This window comes from Phascolarctos cinereus, unplaced genomic scaffold, assembly GCF_003287225.1.
Source record: "Phascolarctos cinereus isolate Bilbo 61053 unplaced genomic scaffold, phaCin_HiC Scaffold_5;HRSCAF=322, whole genome shotgun sequence".
NCBI classification, from domain to species: Eukaryota; Metazoa; Chordata; class Mammalia; order Diprotodontia; family Phascolarctidae; genus Phascolarctos; species Phascolarctos cinereus.
In genome coordinates this window covers 125,956,712-125,979,234 of record NW_027555958.1, presented here as the reverse complement: position 1 = coordinate 125,979,234, position 22,523 = coordinate 125,956,712, and the positions used below count along the sequence as shown (strand labels likewise).

Sequence of the window (22,523 nt, the reverse complement as noted above, 5' to 3'; positions counted from 1 at the left end):
CAGATAAGCTTTATACAGAAAAAACTGGAGATAATCAATGGAGGGAAGGCACTAGCATTATTAAAGGGGATCAAGAAAAGACTTCTTGTAAAAGGTAGGATTTTACAGGGACTTGAAATAAAGCAGGGAATCCAAGAGGTGGAGATGAAAAGGAATGTCATTCCAGGAATGAAGGATAGCCAGTAAAAAGGCTCCAAGTCTGGAGATGGTGGGTCTTGTGCAAGGAACAACATAGAGGCCAATATCATTGGATCAGCATACAGTGAGCTGCATAAGATGTAAGAAGACTGGAAAGGTAAGAGGGCGAAAGCTATGAAAAACTTTGAACATTAGGCAAATGGTTTTATATTTGGTCCTGGAGGTGATAGGTAGCCATTAGAATTTATTAAGGGGGGGTGAAAAGATGATATGGCCAAATGTGCACTTTCAAATATCACTTTATTAGAAAATAAACAGTCTATGAACTATTGGCCATATTTGGCCAAAAGAGATGATTGGTGACCATCTAGATGGAGAGCAGTGATTTCAAAGAGTCAGCAGGACTTTATCAAGAACAAGTCATGCTGGACTAACCTCATTTATCTTTTTACAAGGTTTCTAAACTAACAGCAGAGGGTAATGTTGTGTTAATAGCTTACCTAGATTTTAGTGAAGCTTTTGACAAAGTATCTCATGCTATTCTTGTGGAAGATGTAGATTAAATAATACAAGCAGAGGTTGGACTATGCTTTGAGAACAACTGATCTACAGAAATCTGAAAGGATTGGGATCCAAGGCTTTAACAGATAAAGCATACATGTCCTAGAACTTCTGGTTTATGGCTAGCCCAAGAATCCCCTAACAGTTCTGCTTCCAGAGGACCCAATGATAAAATATTTGCTCTAAATAAGAAAATACTTGAATGAATTCTCAAGACAGAACCTTTAAAAATAAGCTCCAGGATCCTCAAAATGCCTTAGCTACAAGAAAGAACTTAAGATGCATTCTCCTTCCAGGAGATGGAAATTCTATTCATCTCCCTAGTCCTATCACCTGCTCAGAACCAAGGAGGCTGGCACCATCAATATCTGATTGAGACTGCACAAGCTCCAGAGCTCTTGCTTTCTCAGAAATACACACAGGAGTATTAATAGCCATGCCACTCAATGTGACAAAATCCAAAAGAAAAAGAAATATGCCTTCCAGATTGCAAACAAGTGCAATAAATGCTGACTTCCTCCTTTGCTGTGTTAAATTGGGTGTTCTGAAATTAAGATGCCACTCCTGAGACATGGTAACTGCCTACTTGGTTCACTCTACAAGAATGCCAGCCAAGCTTTCCAGAGAATGGATCTGGGTTGAGTGACATTGTGGGAAGTGGGGTCCAGATTATACAGATGGCAGTAAGTTGCTGCAGCTTGGGGATATCAGTGAACTGACTGAATAATTCTGAATGCTACTGATGGAGCTTGTCTTCTCTAGTCTTATCACTCTCAGAGAGGGGAGTCAGGGAGGTGACATGAGCTTGGCCATGAAAGAAAATGGAGGTTTCAGCAGTTGGAGATTGGTAGGGAATTCATTGCTGTCATGGAGGACACCCTACTGAATACGTGCAGGATAATGGGAATATAGAGCCTGTTCATAGGGGTAATTATATGAAAAAAAAAATCAAAAAATAAACTGGAGACAAATTATAGAGATCTTTTTAGGATGGTCTAAGGAGTTTATAGTTTATCCTCAAGGTAGAGTGGCACTAAAGATTTTTGAACAGGACAGTGACATGGCCAGACCTATATATTTAGGAAGACTATTTTGGCAGCCATATGAAGGGATGATTAGAAAGGGAAAGAGATGGGCTATAGAAAGGCCAGCAAGAGCTTGCCACTGGAGTTTAGTGAGTGGGGTACGTGGGATGTGACCAGCATTTTAGGAAAATCTGCATGGAAGTAATGCCCATGTGAACTTCCAGGCAAGTTCCTAGGCTAGAGGACCTGAATCTGGATGATGGCTGTGTGACTGGAAAGGAAAGGTATGGGACAGGTTTTTGGGTAGATTTCAAGCCAATCCAGTTCACTAAATATTTATTATCCACTTGCGTTCCAAGTGCTGTGCTAGACACCTCACAAACAAAAATAGGCAAACGAAAATCTCTCAAGGAGCTACCATCTAATAGAAGAGTCAACATGTAAACAACTATGGACAAACAAGCTATATGCAAGATAAATAGGAGGTAATCCACAAAGGAAAGGCACTCACATTCAGAGGGATTTGGAAAAGCTTTTTATAGGAGGTGGGATTTGAAAGAAGTCAAGGAGGGCAGAAAACAGACATGAAGAGAGTAAGAATTCTAGGCATGGGAGACAGCCAGTGAAAGGAAAAATAAATATTGTCACACATCCTTCCATTGCTCCTCCGACAATTAATATTTAGAATCACTTGTCATCTTGGCATCATGGCTTCAGTTTCCTTTTTGATTGTGGTTTCCTGACTCTCCATAAGATGAAATCTCAAACTCATTTATTTAGCATTTGCTGTCTTCTCTCATAAGAATGGAAGCTCCCTGAGGTCAGGAATGACCTTGCTTGCCCATATTTGTATCCCCAGCCCTTAGTACACTGTCTGAAACATAGTAAGTCTTCCCCCCCTCCCCCAAGGCAGTTGGGGTTAAGTGACTTGCCCAGAATCACACAGCTAGTGTTATATGTCTGAGGTTGGATTTGAACTCAGGTCCTCCTGACTCCAGGGCTGGTGCTCTATCCACTGTGCCACCTAGCTTCCCCCAATAGTAAGTCTTAATACGTATCTATTAGTAATTTGGAGAATTCTTTTTATGTAGTTGTTGATAGTTTGAATTTCTTGTAAGAAATTTTTATCTTCATCCATTAACATTTATTTAATGGGGAATGACTCAGTCACATATTTGTGTCAACTCACTATATATCTTTCATATTAGACTTTGATCAATTATTTGATGCAGATTTCCCCTTCCCATCTGATAGTTCCTTTTCTTATTCAAACTGCATTGATTGTGTTCATCCAAAATCTTTTTAATTTCATGTAATTAAACTGTCAACTGTCTTTTAAAAATATTTCATTTCATTTTATTTTTAATTTATGTAATAAAACAAAGATTTCCATTACACAGTATAATTTTTTAAAAAGGTGAAACTACAGATCTATTATGGACAACTTCCTATTCCTTTTAAATATATAATAAAGTTATTATGTAAGTTTCTTTTTTTCCCCTTCCTCCCACCCAGCCCCACCCTCTCCTCCCCCCTAACCACCCCACCCCACTCAACTTCTCCTTCAGTTACACGCCCTAGAGATGGCTACCATTAGACATAAATATTGTCTTTTTTAAATCGTTTCTACCCCTTGTTTGGTTATAAATTCTATCAATGATAAAAGAAATTAGAAAGAAACTTGTTAACTTTTGAGGTACTTTCAGTTCTAAAAACTGAAAACGAAAGTACACAGGTCTGAAACTATATTATAAGCTTCTTAGCTTTTTCTACAGATGGCTATGTGGAAAAGTCAGCATTTGGAGCAAATCCAAATGAGTAAATATCTACTCACTTAGTACTTCTGGAAGTTATTTCTTTCCTTTCGCTCTATTTTTAAAATAATTTGACCTTTTACACTTATGGGGCTTATCTATTTGAGGCTTGCTATAACATATGTTGCGAAGTGCCCTTTTAGACTTTTGAGGTTGATAGGAGATGAGTAAGTAAAACAGAGAGTGAAGTCCAACCGAAGCTAACTGATAAGAGGACTCAGGACTTTGAGCTAGAAGGATCATCAGACATCGTTAGGGACAGGAGTGTCAATAGTTACCTGTAAGCTTGGGTTTGATTTGGGGACTGAAAGAAGCACTAAATAATAAACAAAAGGAGGTTTATTTAGCCCTAGCATAGCCAGAATATGCAAAAGGATACAGTGGCACTTTAGCTGCCCTAGACCCAACTATCTGCATCATGTCAAGTCAGCAAAGTAGGGTGTAATATCCCTTATTCTTTAGACATCAATCATGTCAGAGGGACCTAATTCCATGTAAGTGGGACTTTTTAATGTCCTTAGGTGATTAGAAAGATGCATTAAGTGATATAAAAGTATCTTTTAGGGAAAACTCATCCCTCTTTGGGGAGAAGAAGGAGTACCAGTAGATATCGGTCCTATCACAAAGGTTAATTCCTCATTTTACAGATGAAGTTAAGTCAAGTTCCTAAAGTCATACAGGTAGTAAGTAATTTCTCACTGAAAGTTCCACCACAAGGTAATAAGGAAAAGAAGAAATATCTCAGACACTAAAAACTCCTCAAAATTAAAAAAAAAAGTTAAAATAAAATAGAACTTAAAATTTTTTTTCTTTATTTTTTGCAACATGGCTAATATGGAAATATAATTGACATGACTTTACACGGACAATGGGTATCATATTGCTTATCTTCTCAATGGGTGGGTAAGAGGCTGGAGAGAGGGAGAGAATTTGGAACTCAAAATTTTTAAAAATGAATGTTAGACATTAAAAATTCATCATTTACCTGACTAGGGTAGGTTCAGAGAAGAAAATAAAGACAAGATAGTCTCTGATTATAGGAAAATATGTTATATACATGTTTATTATATATATATATATATATATATATATATATACACACACACACATACATATATACACATATAGAGAAAGAGATAAACATACTTACATATTACTGGGTTTTATCCCTATTCTTTTGGATTAATCATATCTTGATTTAAATTTTGAATGTCTATGGGAATAACATATTTTTCCTACGTCAGGTTTAGATTAAAAATATGGGCCCTTTGTGTAATTTTATTCCTGAAATTTGTAAAGGAGAGGGGGAAAAGTCTTTATATCCCTGAAAACTGACAGATGGAGGCAGGTAACTCTTTTTTGCCTAGATTAACAATACAAAGGAACCCCTGGCTGCCTGTGACAATGTCTGCCTCCCACCTCCCCACACTTCTACCCTAATCTCCCTCTCCTATTCATCTCCACTCTCATCAGATAAAGGAAATCCTAAGGTGTTTCAGTCCTAAAACTTTGCAGTTCAGTTACAGAGTAACTTTCTCCCCCACCCCCCCCACCCCCACCCCCATTCATTCCTCTTAGAAATCACGGGGCTGTTCAAACAGGGCAAAGTCCACTGAGGGCTCCAATGGAATCCACAAAGCAAACGCCAGAGAGGACATTAAGTGGAAACCCAGCCTAAAACTGAGGGGCCTGTCCATTCCAGACTGGATCCTGGGCTCAGCTGTTCTGGCTTGCAATGATGCCACTGGTGATGAGGTCTCCAGTGGCAGCTTTTATGACAGAGCTCCCTGGCTGGTTCCTGTTTTCTGGGATCTTTCTGCCCGTGACTCTGCTGCTGCTCCTTCTCATTGCTTACTTCAGAATCAAATTGATGGAGTGTAAGTGAAATACAATTCCAAAGGAGGGGGTGGGGTGGAAAAGAGCCTTGCTCAGCGACAAGTGACACCAGGCCAAAGCAATTAGCTCAGCTTCTGAGAGGACTAAGGGTACCTACAGTACCTACTTTGATTTGCAATTACTTTGCATTAAGCCCGTTTTCAGAATAGCTAGAAATTTAATGGAGCAGATTTTCAGAGTTTTAGAACAGGAGGTTTCTTAACCTGTTTTATGTCCTGGTCACCTTTTCAGAATAATTTTAAATGCCTAAAATAAAGTACATAGAGTTACAAGAGAAACCAATTATATTGAAATGAAGAGGATTTTTTTTCCTGATCTATCATGTTCATGGACTCCCTGAAATCTATCCATGGTTCTCAGAACCCGGGTTAAGAGCCCCTGTTTTAGAATATATTTCCTGAGGTGGAGGACTATGGCAGGGATTCGTTAACTGCTGAGACAAAGAAAAACAGAAAAGACAGACCACAAATCTCTAAACCTCCCAAGACAGAAGGGAATCTGTTGGTTAAAACACAAATCCTAGACAACCTAAGTTGCTTTTGGTTTAACCATAGGCATGTGTATTCCAGCACTGAAAATGAATATTTACCACACTGTAATTAAGGCTGGGACTGTGATTTGGCATGTTAGATAATATTAAAGGATAATGATGATGATGATAGTGATGATATTTTTTTTTTTGGTGAGGCAATTGAGGTTAAGTGACTTGCCCAGAGTCACACAGCTAATGAGCGTTATGTGTCAGAGGCTGGATGTGAACTCAGGTCCTCCTGAATCCAGGGCCAGGTGCTCTATCCACTGGACCACCTAGCTGCCCTAACGATGATGATAAAATGTAATAATGATAAATGCTGATTTATGATTTGGGAGGGACCTCAAAGACCATCTAGTCCAAACCCTTTGATTTTGTGAATGATAAGACAGCCTTAGTTCCAGGTAAACATTGAAAGCATTAGGGATGAGATCAGCTCATCAGGTTGTCTGATTGAAGAGTTGGTGCTTTTTCTACTGTGACACAGTACTTCTAAAACAAGGGGTCTTAATCTTAGTTCGTATCATGGACCTCCATTTTAAATAAATAAAATAAAATACATACGATTGCAAAGGAAAACTATTATATTGAAATGAAGATATAATTTTTTCATATCCAGGTTCATAGACTACTCTTAAATCTATTCACAGACTCCAGGGTAAAAACACAAACAGAATAGACATACGCATATTATGATAAACATTTTGGTCATAATTTGCTATAAATCCAGAATTTAGGATTAGGAGGAATTCATTCTTAAAACTTCCTAAGATGTGGGCAATCTGCCGTTAAAGTGTTAAAAAAAAATAATAACACTTCCTTAGTCTAAATGATATCTCCTGGTGAAAAATTATATTTCTTTACCTGGCATAGGAATATAAGAATTGCCTTAATTATTTAATTCTGTAGCATAAAATATAAACCTGAAATTCTGTAGCATAAAATATAAACCTGAAATTCTGTAGCATAAAATATAAACCTGAAATCTCAAGAGATGAGTAACCTAATTAAATCATAATTGAATATTACATTGAATATGCTCAAATATCTCCTTTGTCTTTCATTTTTATGTCTCATCTTTACAAGTGATTGTCTTGTTGAATAACCCATACAGATGCAACCAAACTGTGTATATTTGTGCTACCTTCTCCTCTTAGGCCACTTTGGGAATCTCTGTTCCCAAGACCATTCTGCTAAGTATTTAACCACCCAGCCATTCATTTTCATTGGGCTCTCTAGAACTGTGGAAAAAGGGAATAGAAAATAGAAAATACCAGTAGTTTCCCCCTCAGAACCCACCAAATCCATTTAATAGCTACATAGGGCAAACAGACTCATTTCTAAGTCCCTCCTTCAAAACTACTAAAATAGGAGCTATCAGTCATGTGCAGCCCAGTCTTCCTTGCATCTAGATGGCCCCAAGGAATGGTAAAAAGGATGAACATGTCACAGTCAATGACAATACTTTTATCTGTCCTAATTTTTTTTTCTCCAGCTGCCTCTTTGGCTAGATTAAAAAAAATACAAAAAACCCTCAGCCTCTCTAAAAACCTACCAAGCATTAAATAAGGCATACAACATGCCAAAATAGCCTTATGGACTTCAAGGTCACTGATCTCTGTGTGATGGTTAATATAGGTCAGCTAATTCAGTGTGACACTAGGGTGTTGGGGCTGAGACAGACAGGCCCTGCATATGACATTGAATCTTGGTTTTTACATCTTCCCCTGAATCTGAGCAACATAATGGGAGAAAAACCCTGTAATATGAAATACCACCTTCCCATAATGTTACTGTACTTTTACTTAGACAATTAATTACTGTTATAAACTCTAAAAGCATAGACCCTTCTGGATGCCCTGGATAATAGTAGGTATTGAAGGTTGCTGATGAGTGTGAAGGAAGGAATGAAGGAACGAAGGATTAAACACAACTATGAGCTAAGCAGGGTGCTGAGCACTTTACAAATATCTCATTTTTTCCTCACAACAACCCTGGTAGTTAAATGCTATTACTATATCTTCATTTTACACTTGGCAAAACTGAGGTAAAATGACCTGCTCAGTGTCACACAGCTAGTAAATGTATGAGGCTAGATTTGAACTCAGGAACTTCCTTACTACAAGCCCAGGGCTCTAGAGTGGACAGAAGAAGTACCACCTAGATGCCTCTAAATAAGGGGCAGGAAGGGGCAGCTAGGTGGCACAGTGGATAGAGCACCAGCCCTGGATTCAGGAGGACCTGAGTTCAAATCAGGCCTCAGACACATAACACTTACTAGCTGTGTGACCCTGGGCAAATCACTTAACCCCATTGCCTAAGGAAAAAAAAAATAATAAGGGGCAGGAAAGGGGTTGAAGTACTTGAATTACTGCAATCCAGGGAAAACATTGTGCGATCCTTTTCTTCTCACTTTTTAAATGTCTTTGTATTTATCAGGTTTGTATGTATTTTTGTGTAACACTGAGCAAGTCACTTAACCCTGTTTGCCTCAGTTTCCTCATCTGTAAAATCTGGAGAAGGAAATGGCAAACTGCTCTAGAATCTTTGCCAAGAAAACTCCAAATAGGGTCATGAACAGTCAAACGCCTGAGATGACTGAACAACAAGAATGCATTTTTTATATACCTACACATATGCATTTTGTCTTCTCTGGAGGAACTGTTAGCTCCTTGAGGGAAGGGAATTTTTTTTTTTTTTTGCTTTTTTGCTGTATGCCCAGCACCTAGCACAGGGCCTAGTAAATAATAAGTATTTATTAAATGCTTGCTGATTAACTGATTTGTAGAGCCACTAACCTAATTGATCCTTCTGCTTATCCTGGGGGCTAACTATGCCTAAATTTCTATCTCTTCCCATCTGCCAGACCTAGAGACAAGACACTCTCCCTCTCATCTGGTTGGTATATGCTATCCTGGAGTGCCATGTCTCAGTGACCTGGGGGAGTGGGGATCCCTGGAGTGAGGAGCATGAAATGAAGATGACACTGCTCTTGCCTCTGTACAAACCTGACGACTTTTTTACTTGCTCGCCTGGCCAAGAATACTGAAAGACCCCTCATGCCTGAGAGAGATCCTGGCTTAGGAGCTGGGACCTGTGCCCTGTGATATGGCTGGCCCCAGGGAAAAGACTTTTGCTCCTCAGGCTCATGGGGCCCTGGCTCACTTTGGAAATGTGAACTTCACAGGCAGGCAGTCAACTAGTATTTATTAAGCACTTATTATGTGCCTTAACACATTTTGCTAAGTTCTGGGTATATAATTCTAAGTAAAAAACAAAGATAGTCCCCACGTTCAAGGAGCTTAGATTCTAATGGGGAAGATAACACATAAAAGGAAGTCGTAAAATGGGATGAGGGATAAATAGTCAAGGGGCATAGTAGAGAAAACCTAGAATTCAGCCTGGAAAGAAATGAAATATGGCTAGCTTAGTTGCCCTTCTTAAATTGAAGTTCCGAGAGGAAACTTCCAATCAGAGGGAGAGGCTGGGGAAGAGGATTCCAGTGTGTGGATTCCAGCACAGGACTGAGGCTTCAAAATAAAGAGCTGGCCCATGATCGTGGCAGGGAAGCCAGAGGAGTGTCAAGTCAACAGAGCAGTGCGTTTCTGGAATGGATATCAAGAATAATCTTGACTAGCAGCACAGCAACGTTTCAGATGAATGATGGCTAGAAATGTCACACACTCAAAGTCATCTCTCCTCTTCTCTCTTTACTATATGGACCTAAGCAGTCTGTTGGCTTGAGGTGATTCACCTTGGGTGATTCATACTTAAAAAACAAAACAAAAACAATACACAAACCATTGTCCCCAGATGATTTGTTGTTTAGAACTCTTGACCTTTTATACTATGTCCCATCCAAACCAGACTCCTTGTCCTTAACTTGTCTCATGCCTTCCTTTCCCTATACTTTTTAAATTATTGAAATATGCCAGCTCAAATGCCATTTCCCTCAGGAAGTCTTTCCTGCCCCCATGTTGGACTGGCATAACACTCTGTTTGCATTCCACTATGCCTTCACTGAGGCAATATGGTATGATGGATAGCACAGAGATATTCTGATAAATGTTTAACAGCTGATTCTGCAGGAGGAGGGGAAGTACAAGTGGTACACTTTTAAACTTAATTTACATTATTAATATCTTCTCTATAGCTTCCTCAAGTCTAGAAATCAACTAAACAATAAATCAAGCACTGATTTGTAGCATTTGTTAATTTCTGGTGTGTAAATGCTCACACTAAACATTTACTAATCAGGCCCTGTCATTTGGGCAGGCTCCAGCATGCCACTGACACAGAGCCAGCCTTGGATACTAACAGCTAATGATAGTTAACATTTATACAGTGCCTACTATGTGATTGGCACTGTGCTAAGCACTTTGCAAATATTATATCTTTTGACTCAAAACAACCATTAAGAGACAGGTGCTATTATCATGCCCATTTCACAGATGAGGAAACTGAGGCAAACAGAGGTTAAGTGACTTGCCCAGGGTCACACAGCTAAGTATCTGAGGTCAAATTTGAACTCAGGCCTTCCGACTCCAGGCCTGGTTTTCTATCTATTGGGCCATATAGCATCATGCCTTAGAGCCAAGAAGACATAGGTTTAACGCCTGCCTCTTACACATTCTGGCTTATGACTCTCAGTGCTCTAGGCAACTCTCCAAGACAGGGGCTCTTAATCTTCTTTTGTGTCCTGGACCCCTTTGACAGTCTGGTGAAACCTCTGAACCCCTTTTCAAAATGTTTTAAAATGTATAAAATATATGAAACGACAAGTGAAAGCAAATCATATTGAAATTGAATTATCAAAACAAACAAACAAAAAAAACCAAAACCTGTTCTAAGACAATAAGTTGTAGAGAAGGTGATCAGTAGAGGGAATTTCCCCATCCTAGAGGTTCCTTATATTAATGAAATCACAGGTCCAGTTCCTAACTCATGCACTGTGTTCAGTTTTGTATGATATATGTTTCTGTCTATGTGTTATATTCCACTAATGACCATGGCACTATCTCCTTGTATTTCCTCTAGAATCTGGCACAGGGCCTTTGCCCATTGTAAGTACTCAATGAATGGCTAATCAATTTTTTAGAACTCAAGATGAGTAACAAAGTACTCAGGAAGTAACTCTTTCCTCCTTAAAGCATCCTGTCCCCTTTCCTACTATCTTCATTTTTGTTTCTCAAGAGTCATTGGGTCCCTTTGGGTTTCTCTATTTCTATTTGTTAACTGAGACTCATGAGCATTCTGGTTAACTTGGGCTCAGCAGCCTGGAATATCCCTTCCTTCTCTAGATCTATGATTTAGCCAGAAGTTTAGAAAATGAGAGACCCCAATTGTTTGAGTAAAATAGCTATTTTTGTTTTGTACTTTGCAGCCAAGTATATCTCCCCAACCTAAAGTCCCCTTCTGCCTGGAATCACCAGGGCTAGCATTTCATTTTGCCTGTGGAAAGTAACCTCAGGATTATAGCACCAGAAAAGGGGCACCTGATAAAACTGATGAAGGCAGACAACCTTCTCCAGTGCAGGGCTTTGGTCAGTTAGGTGCCAAGTCAAAGAGACTATCATAGTGGCCTCATTTCCTCCATCTGGAATCCATTCAAGCTAAAGCTAAGCACTCACTCAGTAAGGCCCTTCAAAAAGCTGAGGTGTACCCTTGGGACTGAGTGATCCTCTTTTATATTACTGTTTGGAGTCTTCTCTCTCTCTACCCGCCCCCCCCCATAACCCCACACAACTCTAATTTGAAGAAATGAAGAAGATCTTAGGATCATAGATCTAGAGCGGGAAGGGAAATTCTAGGCCGCTGAGCCCAAGTTGACAAGAATGTGTATACTTGGGCACCTATAGTTTCTTATTAGTGAGCAACTAGGTGGCAGAGTGAATAGAGCACTTGGCTGGAGCCAGGAAGATCCTAGTTCCAATTTGGCCTCAGACTAGCTATGTGACCCTGGGCAAATTATTTAACCCTGTTTGCCTACATTTCCTCATCTGTAAAATGAGCTGGAGAAGGAAATGGCAAACCGCAACCAGTATCTTTGCCAAGAAAATAGGGTCACAAAGAGTTAGGCATGAATGAAATGACTAAACGGCAAATGTGTTAAGAATTGTGCTAAGTGTTGGGGATACAGAGAAATAGCACCATTCCCTTCCTTCAAGGAGTTTCCATTCTACCATGACATGTATATGTTGAAAGACCACCTGTTGGGGATGCAGCAGAGGGGCTGATTTCTGATTTAGGGGTTGGACTAGGGATCTTTAGGGTCTCTTCCAATTTTGAGATTTTGTGGTTCTAAGGTGTTGCGCCCATTCTCCCAACACAAAATGAGCCCTAAGAGTCCTGACCAAATTCTTATAAGCAACATCCTTATAGATGACACAATATTGTATTAAAAACACTGGAATGAGCTGCTGCCTGAGATCTACGTCTAGGCCCTACCCCTTTGCTTCTTGCATCAGTGCAAGGAACTTATTCTCTGAACCTTAGTTTTCTCATATGTAAAATGAAGGGGTTGGACAAGATTGCCTCTGAGGACTCTTCCAGCTCCAGACCTATGAGCCCATTAATATAGTGAAATTGGCTAATGGGAAGGCCTTTGAAAACACCACTGGTTTGTGGTGTGTTAGCAAATGAGATGAGGTATGAGTAGGTATGATTGTAAAGTACTCTGCAATTAGCAGGTAACCTGTCCATAAGCTGGGCTAAGGCTAGCTCTTCCTTCATCTGAAGGCTCTAGAAGAATACAAAGCTATAACTGCCATTTATTTTGTGGTCCTTTTCCCTAAAGGCAAGCAGTAACAGCCTCTTCAGTCTCAGGGCAAATGAGATCATTCAGCCTAAAATAAAATATCACCAGTTTGTATCTCTATATAGCACCTTCCATTTCAGGATCTCAGACAGATGGTCAAAAGTTATCTCGTTAATCTTCAAAACAGGGTTGTGACAAGTGCAATCATCCCCTTTTTGTCACTGAAAAGAGAGTGCCATAGACAGATTAGCTGGCTTGTCGATGGCCTCCGGTGGGGGCACAGAACACAGAAGCTCTGAATTCTAACTGGGGAACAGCCTGGCTCGCTCAGCTATATATGTCCAAGTCCATCGGACTAGAGAAGTGAAGCATTTGAAGATCTGATGGAAAGCATATGAAGGCAATATAATTATTCAGCATTAATCCCTTAGGAGGTAATGGGGCATGTAAATTTAATTAGGATGCAGAGAACATTTGATTTTTTTAAGCAAATTCTTTGACTTTCTGGGCTTGTCACTCTGTTGCTCCCGTTTATCTCCTTTGCAGAGTAGAAGGGCTCCTGGGTTTGCAATACTGAGTGCCTGAAAAGTCTCCCTCAACCAAGCCTTCCTACCAACAAATGCAAAAGCCATATTTGGTTGGCCACTCTTTCTAATGTTCCCAAGATTCCTGGTACCTCCACCTTGATGTCACCCCTGTCCCAGAATATCTAAGAGCTTAATTTTAGAAAAATCAAAACACTTGCTTTCAAGGTTACTAATGATTCAAAGAAATCCACAGTTGGTAATCATCATTAAAGTGTGAGTATGGCACTGTGTTCTGTATTGAATTAAGTTATTACCTTCAGCAATTTACTCTCTAAAACAGACAACACTGCTACAGACATGTATGAATAAGTGATTTGTCACTCAGCTACATGAATAAATATTAGATTTCATCAATGGAACAAGGCATGAACAAATGCAAAATTAAAATTAATATTGAATAAGTATTTCCATGCAGTGTGCTACACTGAAAGCTGTGGGACAGCTGATTAAGGAATGTTGTTGTTTAGTCATGTCCAACTCTTCATGACCCCATTTGGGGTTTTCTTGGCAAAAATACTAGAGTGGTTTGCCATTTCCTTCTCTGGTTAATTCTACAGATGAAGAACTGAGGCAAACAGGGTTAAGTAACTTGCCCACGGTCACACAGCTAGTAAATATCTGAAGTTGGATTTGAACTCATCTTCCTGACTCTAGGCCCAGTGCTCTAGCTACTGTGCCATCTACTTGCCCAGGGTTAGAAGTACAATATTATACAAGCCATCTAACTTGGATGACTTATATAAATAAACACAATTTGATGTCATAGTGGCTGAGAATCATTAACTCCTGACACTGTGCAACTTAATGGCAATCAGGTTTTCAGAAATCAGGTTCTGAAAGGGGGAATGTGTCAACCTATTTCCTAAATAGCATGTAGTTTCATAAGAAGTATTCATCTAATGATGAGAAGTCCAAGATAAGGACCAAATTCTGAGTAATAGAGACCTAGCTACCAAAAAAGATAACGTTATTTATCCCATGGTACCGTCACCATGAAAGCCCAACGATCACATTCAGAATTTGGTTTCAAAGCCCTTAATTAACCTATTTGACTTAGTCCATTTCCTCATGCACCCTCTTATGATCCTATTCTTTGTCCTCACTGTGACTTCCATCCTTTGGTGCTTTCATAGGTCATCAGCCTTGCTCTGGTTTCATTTTCCTTCCTTCTGAATCTTGACCCTATACTTACCCGATTCAATCACCTACTGTTTTCTACAAATGAATTCCTTGCCCCCTTTGTCCTTTTGCTACTCATGTCTTGCCAGATCTGCCTTGTCTCCTCTTATTCTTCCACTATTGAGCAATGATGTAAGAAGTCACAACTATCCTGATAAGGCTCACTACAAGTTCATGTTACTTCTGGTCCCTCACAACACACAAGTTGGTCTTTTTATTCTCCTTTAATTCGTTATTACCTTTCCCATATGGTCTATTTTCTCAAGCTTTCCACACCATCTTTCCAATCTCTCCTACTCAGCATAGGATGTTACTTCATACCTTACTTAGAAGCCATTTCCTTTTGTTTCCTAGTTTACAGATCAAAATCCCTGTACTTTCCTTTTTTCTCCAGTTTCTGATCAAGAGGTATTTTTGATCCTATTACCTTCTGTCTCCTTTCTAAAGGAGACTAAATTTCATTCTTTCCCTATTAGATGCTATTCTGCTGCCTAAAAGCACCTAGAGGCAGTGAGGTAACACGGTGTTGAAAGAGCAGCATCTCAAGTCAGGAACACCTGAGTCAAAATCTATTCTCAGAAACTAACTGTCTGATGCTGGGCAAGTCATTTAGCTTCTGTCTGTTCAGTTTCCTCATCTATAAAACAGAGATAATTAATAACAACACTTTCCTAATGCTCCCAAGATTGCTAAACCTTTAGTGGGCTGTCAACTCTGGCCTAGGAACCTCTAAGATCTTGATTTTAAAAAAATCAAAACACCTGCTTTTAAGTTTAATAAAGAATCAAGGGTAGAGCCATGATGGTGGAGTAGAGTCCTTCCAATATTACCCTCCAAACAACTTTAAAATAACTCCTCAAATCCAATTCTGGAGTGGCAGAGCCAACAAAAGGTCAGAGTGGGTCATTCTTCCAGCTCAAGACAACTTAGAGTTTGGAAAGAGAGATCTGTGACATGAGAGTGGAGGCTGGCCTGGAGTGGATGAAACATCAGTAGTAGGACCAGGTAGTGCACTAGCAGCTTCAGAAGCTCCCAAGCCAGGGATGATAAAGGGACCTGGCAAGTGGCCAGAAAGAGAATATAGGGGATCCCTGTGCTAGCACTGGACATAAAACCAAATGCTGTTTGGCAACTCCATTGTTTATACCCATTTCTGAATTATAGCTCAAGAGCAGTGAGAAGAATTTTCAGTCAAAAAGAAGTGGAAGTCCTGAAGGGCAACTGTTTGACAGCTTCATTGTCCATCCCCATTTCTGGGTCATAGTCCATAGGAAGGAGCACTTTTAGTCAAGAGGGAGTGAAAGCTCTGGAGGGAAATATCAATTCTGGTCACAAGGGATCATGGACTTTGAAGGGCAGTATCAATTACAGTCCCAAGGGATCAGTGGTCCTTCCTGGGTAAGGACCAGAGCATAGACCAGGAGAGTACTGGCCATACCTCTCCCCAGATCATGCAACAGAACTAGCTCTGAAAACACCAGTGAGAAAAAGTCTGAAGCTTGAGACAGTGCCCCTCCACCTCACACACAGGGAGCAGAGCCCAGCATTAGCATGAAGTTCAAAATCAATAAATAGAGTAGAAAAATGAAATAACAACAAAAAAAAGAACCTGATCATAAAAAGCAGCTATGGTGACAGGGAAGAACAAGACACAAACTCAGAAGAAGACAGTAAAGTTAAAACAGGTATAAGCAAAGCCTCAAAGAGGGAAAAAATGTGAATTGGACACAAGCTCAACAAGAATCCTTGGAAGAACTAAAAATTATTTTTTAAAATCACATAAGGGTGGTAGAGGAAAAATTACATAAAGCAATGAAAGCAAAGGAAGAAAATTATGAAAAGACAATCAACAGCTTAATATAAGAGGCACAAAAAATACTGAAGAAAATAACATCTTAAAAAGCAGAATTGGCTAAATGGAAATAGAGCTACACAATCTCATTGAAGAAAATAACTTTTAAAAATTAGAATTGTCAAGGGCAGCTAGGTGGTGAGTTCAAATCTGACCTTAGACACATGATACTCACTAGCTGTGTGACCCTTAGCAAGTCACTTAACCCCAACTGACTCACCAAAAAGCAAAAAAAAAAAAATTAGAATTGTCCTGAATTGTTCTTTCTTAATTGATATCTCCAGTTTGTCTCTCCCTCTTCAAACATCAACCATACTTTGCAAAATTAATATTCCTTTTCTCTAATTTCCTTGTTTGCAAAAGAAATATTTCATTTAAAACCCAAAACAAAACACATAACTATGTACCTGATATGACCAAATCACTTATACCATTTGTAGTAGGAATATTTTTTTTAACACTTGGAATGGTCAGAATTAAATACTACCCCAACTACTTAAAAATTCTTTTGGGTTTGTATAGCTATTATGAATTTTTGAATAAAATTTATGTTTTCATCCTCTACCATAATGATTTTCTAAAAGAAAATGATAATGGAAATTTCTGTAGTAGTATACTATAATACTCATTCTACATAGTATATCCTACATACATATGTAATATATGTATATACACATAATGTGTGTACATGCACGTATATATATATATATATATATATGTATATAGTACATATTACATATTATGCATCGCACATTACATGGATACACATATCACCTAAGTACACATTACATATTATACACACAGTGAATTATGTTCACATAGTACATCGCATATGTGCACATTATATACATGCCAAATGTATGTATGTATATACACCTGGTCTCCAGGTCAACCCCATCTCCTGCATTAGAGGAAAGAGAGTAAACCCATTCCTTCAGATACCCCAAAACTGGCTCCTCACCTGAACGACCCAAATCTCTGAGTCCAACTAATCCACCCTAAGGTCAACCTCTATGGAGAAAATCACAGAAATATGCTGACTGGGTCCACAATAAATTTATGTTACATAACCTCAACTGGGTCTGCATTGCTGAAAGCCAATCCTTTTATATTTCCCTAATTAACTCACCATCCTGCTCACAGCAGGAGCTCTTGCAAATCTCTTCATCCATTCTCAACCTTCTCACATCTCCCCTTTCCCAAACCCTGTCAGATGAGAACTTTGCCTCCTGTTTTATTGAAAAAAATGAGGCCATTCATCCCCACCTCCTTCATCTCATATCTCCCAGATGCCTTCTGCCACTACCTCCTCTTTCACCCCTGCTTCACATGATGAGATGGCCCTTCTCTTTGCCAAGGTAAACCCCTATACGTGTCCCATGGATATCTTAAAGTCAGCATGTTTAACACTGTCTAAACTGAACTTGTTATATTTTCCCCAAAACTCTCCCCTTTTCCCAACTTCCCCATTACTATTGAAGACACCATTTTTCCAGTAACCCAGGCCAAGGCCTGTTGATTTTATCTTGATGTGTGTGTATACACATGTGTGCACACATGTTGACATACATACACATATGTGTATACATGTGTCAACATATATACCTGTGTATATATACATATATATGTATGCATGCACCTATATAGTATACTATAGAATAGTATCTAGTACCATAATACAATGTACTACATTGACTAGGTATATATGCTAATACAGTAAACACTATATTGATATTAAATATAAAATGTACTATGTAGAACATATACAAGATTGCACATACTCTGTTGTATAGCTCTTTGATTATATATCATGCATATAAGTCATGTTTCCATGACAAAGTTCTTCAAAGGCAGAGACTATATTTTCTTCTCCTGTCTCTCTGACAGCATCTATCTAGCACAAGGCTGATTGGTTGTAAAATAACTACTACCTAAAGATTTGTTGACATCTTTAGACTTTATCTGGCTTACTATCTTGTCCCTATGCATCCCATTCCGTTTCCTACCCTTGTGCCTTTCCCTAAGCTGCCTAGGTTTTGAATTCCTTAGCACTTACACTTCCAGTTTGTGCTACACCATCTTATAATTCCATATCTGTTGCCTTGGAATCCATCAATCACTCAATAAACATTTATTAAGTGCCTATTATGTACCAGGTACTATGTTAAGTTCTAAGAATAAACTCCCCAAAACACAAAAATGCCAGAGATGGAAGAATCTTTAAAGATATTGTTGAATTTCCTCATTTTAATAGAAGAACAAGAGGCCCTAAGATTAAATGATTAATTAGGCTGGTTTTCTCATCTTTAAGTTCAAAGCTCTTTTTGCTTCTCCAGGCACTTCAATCAGTCACCAATCAACAACAGGATCATAAAATCATAGCTTTAGGGGGCAGCTAGGTGGTACAGTGGATAGAGCTCCTGTCTTGGAGCCAGGAAGACCTGAATTCAAATCTGGCCTCAAATACTTGACACTTAGTAGCTGTGTGACCCTGGGCAAGTCACTTAACCCTGATTGCCTAAGCAAAAATAATAATAATAAAGATTTAAATGTTTTTTAAAAAAATAATAGATTTAAAGCTGAACAGGACCTGGACAGGGCTGTCTTCTTATTTAATCTTTCACGTTGCTTAGCCCCTTGCTGGGTAGGAACAAAATTATTAGGTTGAGATGAATTGGACAACCTCTGTGTCCTAACAGATTGATTATAAGGAAGATGGAAGGAAGGGAGTGATTCTATGCCTGGCTTGAAGATGAATCCATTTTAATTTGCTAATGAGAAGATGAGATTCCACAGTGAGGTGTTTTTTCTGACATTGTGATTTACAAAGGGCCTTTATGTTTGGAAATTAACATTTTTATGCTACATTCCTCTTTTCTCCTTTTTTTAGTCCCCAGTGTCTAGATTGGTGATTTCATGTACAGACCAAGAAGGCTTCAAGCCTCTTCTTGTATTTATAAAATCAAAGAGAGCAGGAAGAGATGTTAAAATTTTATCTTTGGAGTCACCCTTGACTGTTTCCTCTATGCTGTCTCTCCTCCCTTGTCCTGCCCAACCCCCCTTCCATCAGTTGCCAACCCTTGTAGTTCTTACTTCTACAATACCTATATTCCCTTTCTTTCCATTTATGCAAATTCTACCCCAGTTCTGGCCTCCATCACCTTTCTTCAAAAAAAAAATTAAAAGTATTCATAATACCACTGCCCCCTTTGATCAAAACAAAACATAAAAAGAAAAACTAAAACCCTTATCATAAACATGCATAGCCCAGCAAAATAATATTGGCCATGCCTGAAAATATACGTCTTTTTCCATTTTCAGTTCTTCACTTCTCTGGCAGGAGGTAAGTAGCATGTTTCATCTTGAGTCTTCTGGACTTGTGGACTTATCATTACATTAATCAGGGCTCTAAAATCTTTCAAAATTGTTTTTCTTTCGAATGTCATTGTATAAGTTGTTCTCCTGGTTCAACTCACTTTGTTCTGTATCAGTTCATATAGAAATTAGAGATCTTCTCTTTTTCCTTCTGAAACTGTTCATTTCATTTTAATTATGGCACAATAATTTTCTGTTACATTCATATACTGTTAATATTTCTATAGCATATATGGAGTGTGTGTGTGTGATCCTGGACAAGTCACTCCTCTGTTTGCCTTAATCTATTGGAGAAAGATATGGCAAACTACTTCAGTATCTCTCCTAAGAAAACCCCACGGTCAGTATGGTCCACAGGGTCATGAAGAGTTGGACACGAGCGAATGAATAAACAACAAATAGTGTGTATATGTATGTATGTATATATATATATATATACACACACACATATATATACATGTTATATATACATATATTATGTATACACACATATAGATATGACTATGCATGTATGTATATATGTGTGCATGTGCATGTGTGTATACACACATATTTAGGAATTAATATTCCTAAAGAGTAAGTCTGATTATATTACTTCTCTCCTTTTTTATGTAAACATTTTATTTTTTTCCAATTAGATGTAAAGATAGTTTTCAACGTTCATTTTTTGTAAGATTTTGAGTTCAAAAATTTTCCCTTCCTCTTTCTCCTCTCCCTTCCCCAAGACAGCAAGCAATCTGGTAGAGGTTACACACATGCAATCATGTTAAACATATTTCCACATTAATCATGTTGTAAAAAAAGAAACAGAACAAAAGGGAAAAAAATATATTTCTTTTCTTCTTAAGAAGCTCCAATAGTTCCCATTTGCCTCTAGGATAAAATATAAACCCCTCTGTTTTGCATGTAAAGTCCTTCCCAATATGGCTCCAGCCTGCCTTTGCTGGTTTAATGAACATTAGTTTCCTTTCTATGTTCCACATTCTAGCTAGATTAGCCCTATTTTTAGTTCCCTACATGCAACAATACTTTCTACCCCTTTGCCTTTGAAAAGACTTTAAATTTTGCTGAGTATGTATCATTGCTTTGTAAATGATTGATTAACCAGATGCCCTTGACCCTGTTCTTCCATTTCATCCTTAGCTCTTTCTTCCAGATTGTCTCATTCTTTGGACAGTCTCCCTAATATCTGCCATTTGTTTCCTACCCCTTTATTCAGGGTTTACCTTAGATGGTTCTTCCTGCACTAAGCCTTTCTTAATTAACCAGATCAGGAAAAAAAATTAACCATTTTTAAAACTCAAAAACACACTTGAGCCTTCAAAAAAATTGCCCACCAAACTCTGCCCTATTAGGATCCCTTTTTTTTTTTTAAAGCCATTTATTTATATTTTTCAGCAGTTTCAGCAATTCTGGTCTTTATCTATAGGCTGCTGAAGGGCAGAACAACTCTGTCCTGAGCCTAGACTGTAAGATTAACCTTAAGCTATTTAATATTCTCTGATAAAGGTGAAATGCATTTGAGGAGGTGAATAGTGAGAAAGATTCTGATGGATGCCTTGAGAAGACAAAAGGGCTTGGTGGAGATAACAGTTTCAATGTAGTCTGTGATGACCCAACTAAACCGAAGGACAGAGAACTTGAGCCCAGTTTAAAATGATTAAGGGGCTCTTTGAGGGTTAAAAGAGAAGGGAAACTTGGCTTTGAACAAATGCAGCATGCACAGGCAGTATGAAATATCATTTGGTGAAGCAAAGAATTTTAACAAACACAAAATGCAATTAGCAGACCGCAATTCTTTTGTCTTTGGTAATTTCATCAAGCCCATTCTTTAGAAATGTGACTAATTTCTTTTGGGAAAGGATGGGGAGGGAATGAGGAGAGTAGGGAAAGAAAAGGCATACCAATTTCTCCATTTCAGCATGTTAAGGATGCATAATAAGCCTGAGCACGCTCTGGAGACCCAGGCATTGGCATAATTCTGACCTGGCACTTTGGGGCCAGCAGTGTCTGGATTCTATCTGCTTAGTCATTAACAACTCAAGTCTGTGAATCAGCCAGCACGTTCTGTTCTCTCCAAGGTAACAATGGCTATTCCCTCTCTACAGTTAATGCAGAAGTGGCACAGGCTTCTGATCCCCAAGACATTAACCGAGATGACTATCTCCAGTACCAGAGACGGAAGAAGCAATACGACATTCAGAGATCAGCCACAAAAACAAAATGAGTTTAAAGGGATTCGCTGGGCTGGCAGATAACCAGCAACATATTGCTCATATCTAGGCACATAAAACAAAACCTCGAGGGAAACAAAATGGTAAGAGGTTTGTCCTGTATGCTATCCGGCACATAAATAGCAACTGTCATCCGTAGGGCCTCATCACTTCATTTTATCTTCTGTGAGATGCAGCTAAACAACAGTTTTTCTGATTCACCGTCAACAGTGGTTTACTAAAATACAGTGTGAATTTTTAACAAGAATTCTCCCTCTTTTTTTAATACTTGGCTTCAGGGAAGCAAACATCGAATGAGTCTATTTGAGTTTGGTGGTTTTATAACTTCCAGGGACAAGTGTAATTATATACAATATTTACAGAATACCATTCAAGCTGGAGAGTCTCAATGGTGTGGTTTAAAAAAAAACCATATACACATGTTTGAATTAATATTTACATAATCTAAAAGAAGCACAAGATACTACTTTGATTTTACATGTGAAGAAAACGTGGCAGCGAGATCAAATGTCTTGCAAAACATGAGAAGGTCAGAAAGAACTCCTTGAACAACCCCATCCAGGCCAGACTGGT

The 22,523-nt window shown here is 38.7% G+C and overlaps 1 long non-coding RNA gene across 1 annotated transcript; it reads left to right on the top strand.

Moving 5' to 3' along the window:
• Nucleotides 1-5,326: 5,326 nt before the first annotated feature.
• Nucleotides 5,327-21,913, top strand: LOC110208948 (uncharacterized). Its single transcript, XR_013486945.1, has 3 exons — nt 5,327-5,415; nt 19,663-19,684; nt 21,825-21,913. It is a non-coding gene; the product is annotated as an uncharacterized LOC110208948 (long non-coding RNA).
• Nucleotides 21,914-22,523: the final 610 nt, after the last annotated feature.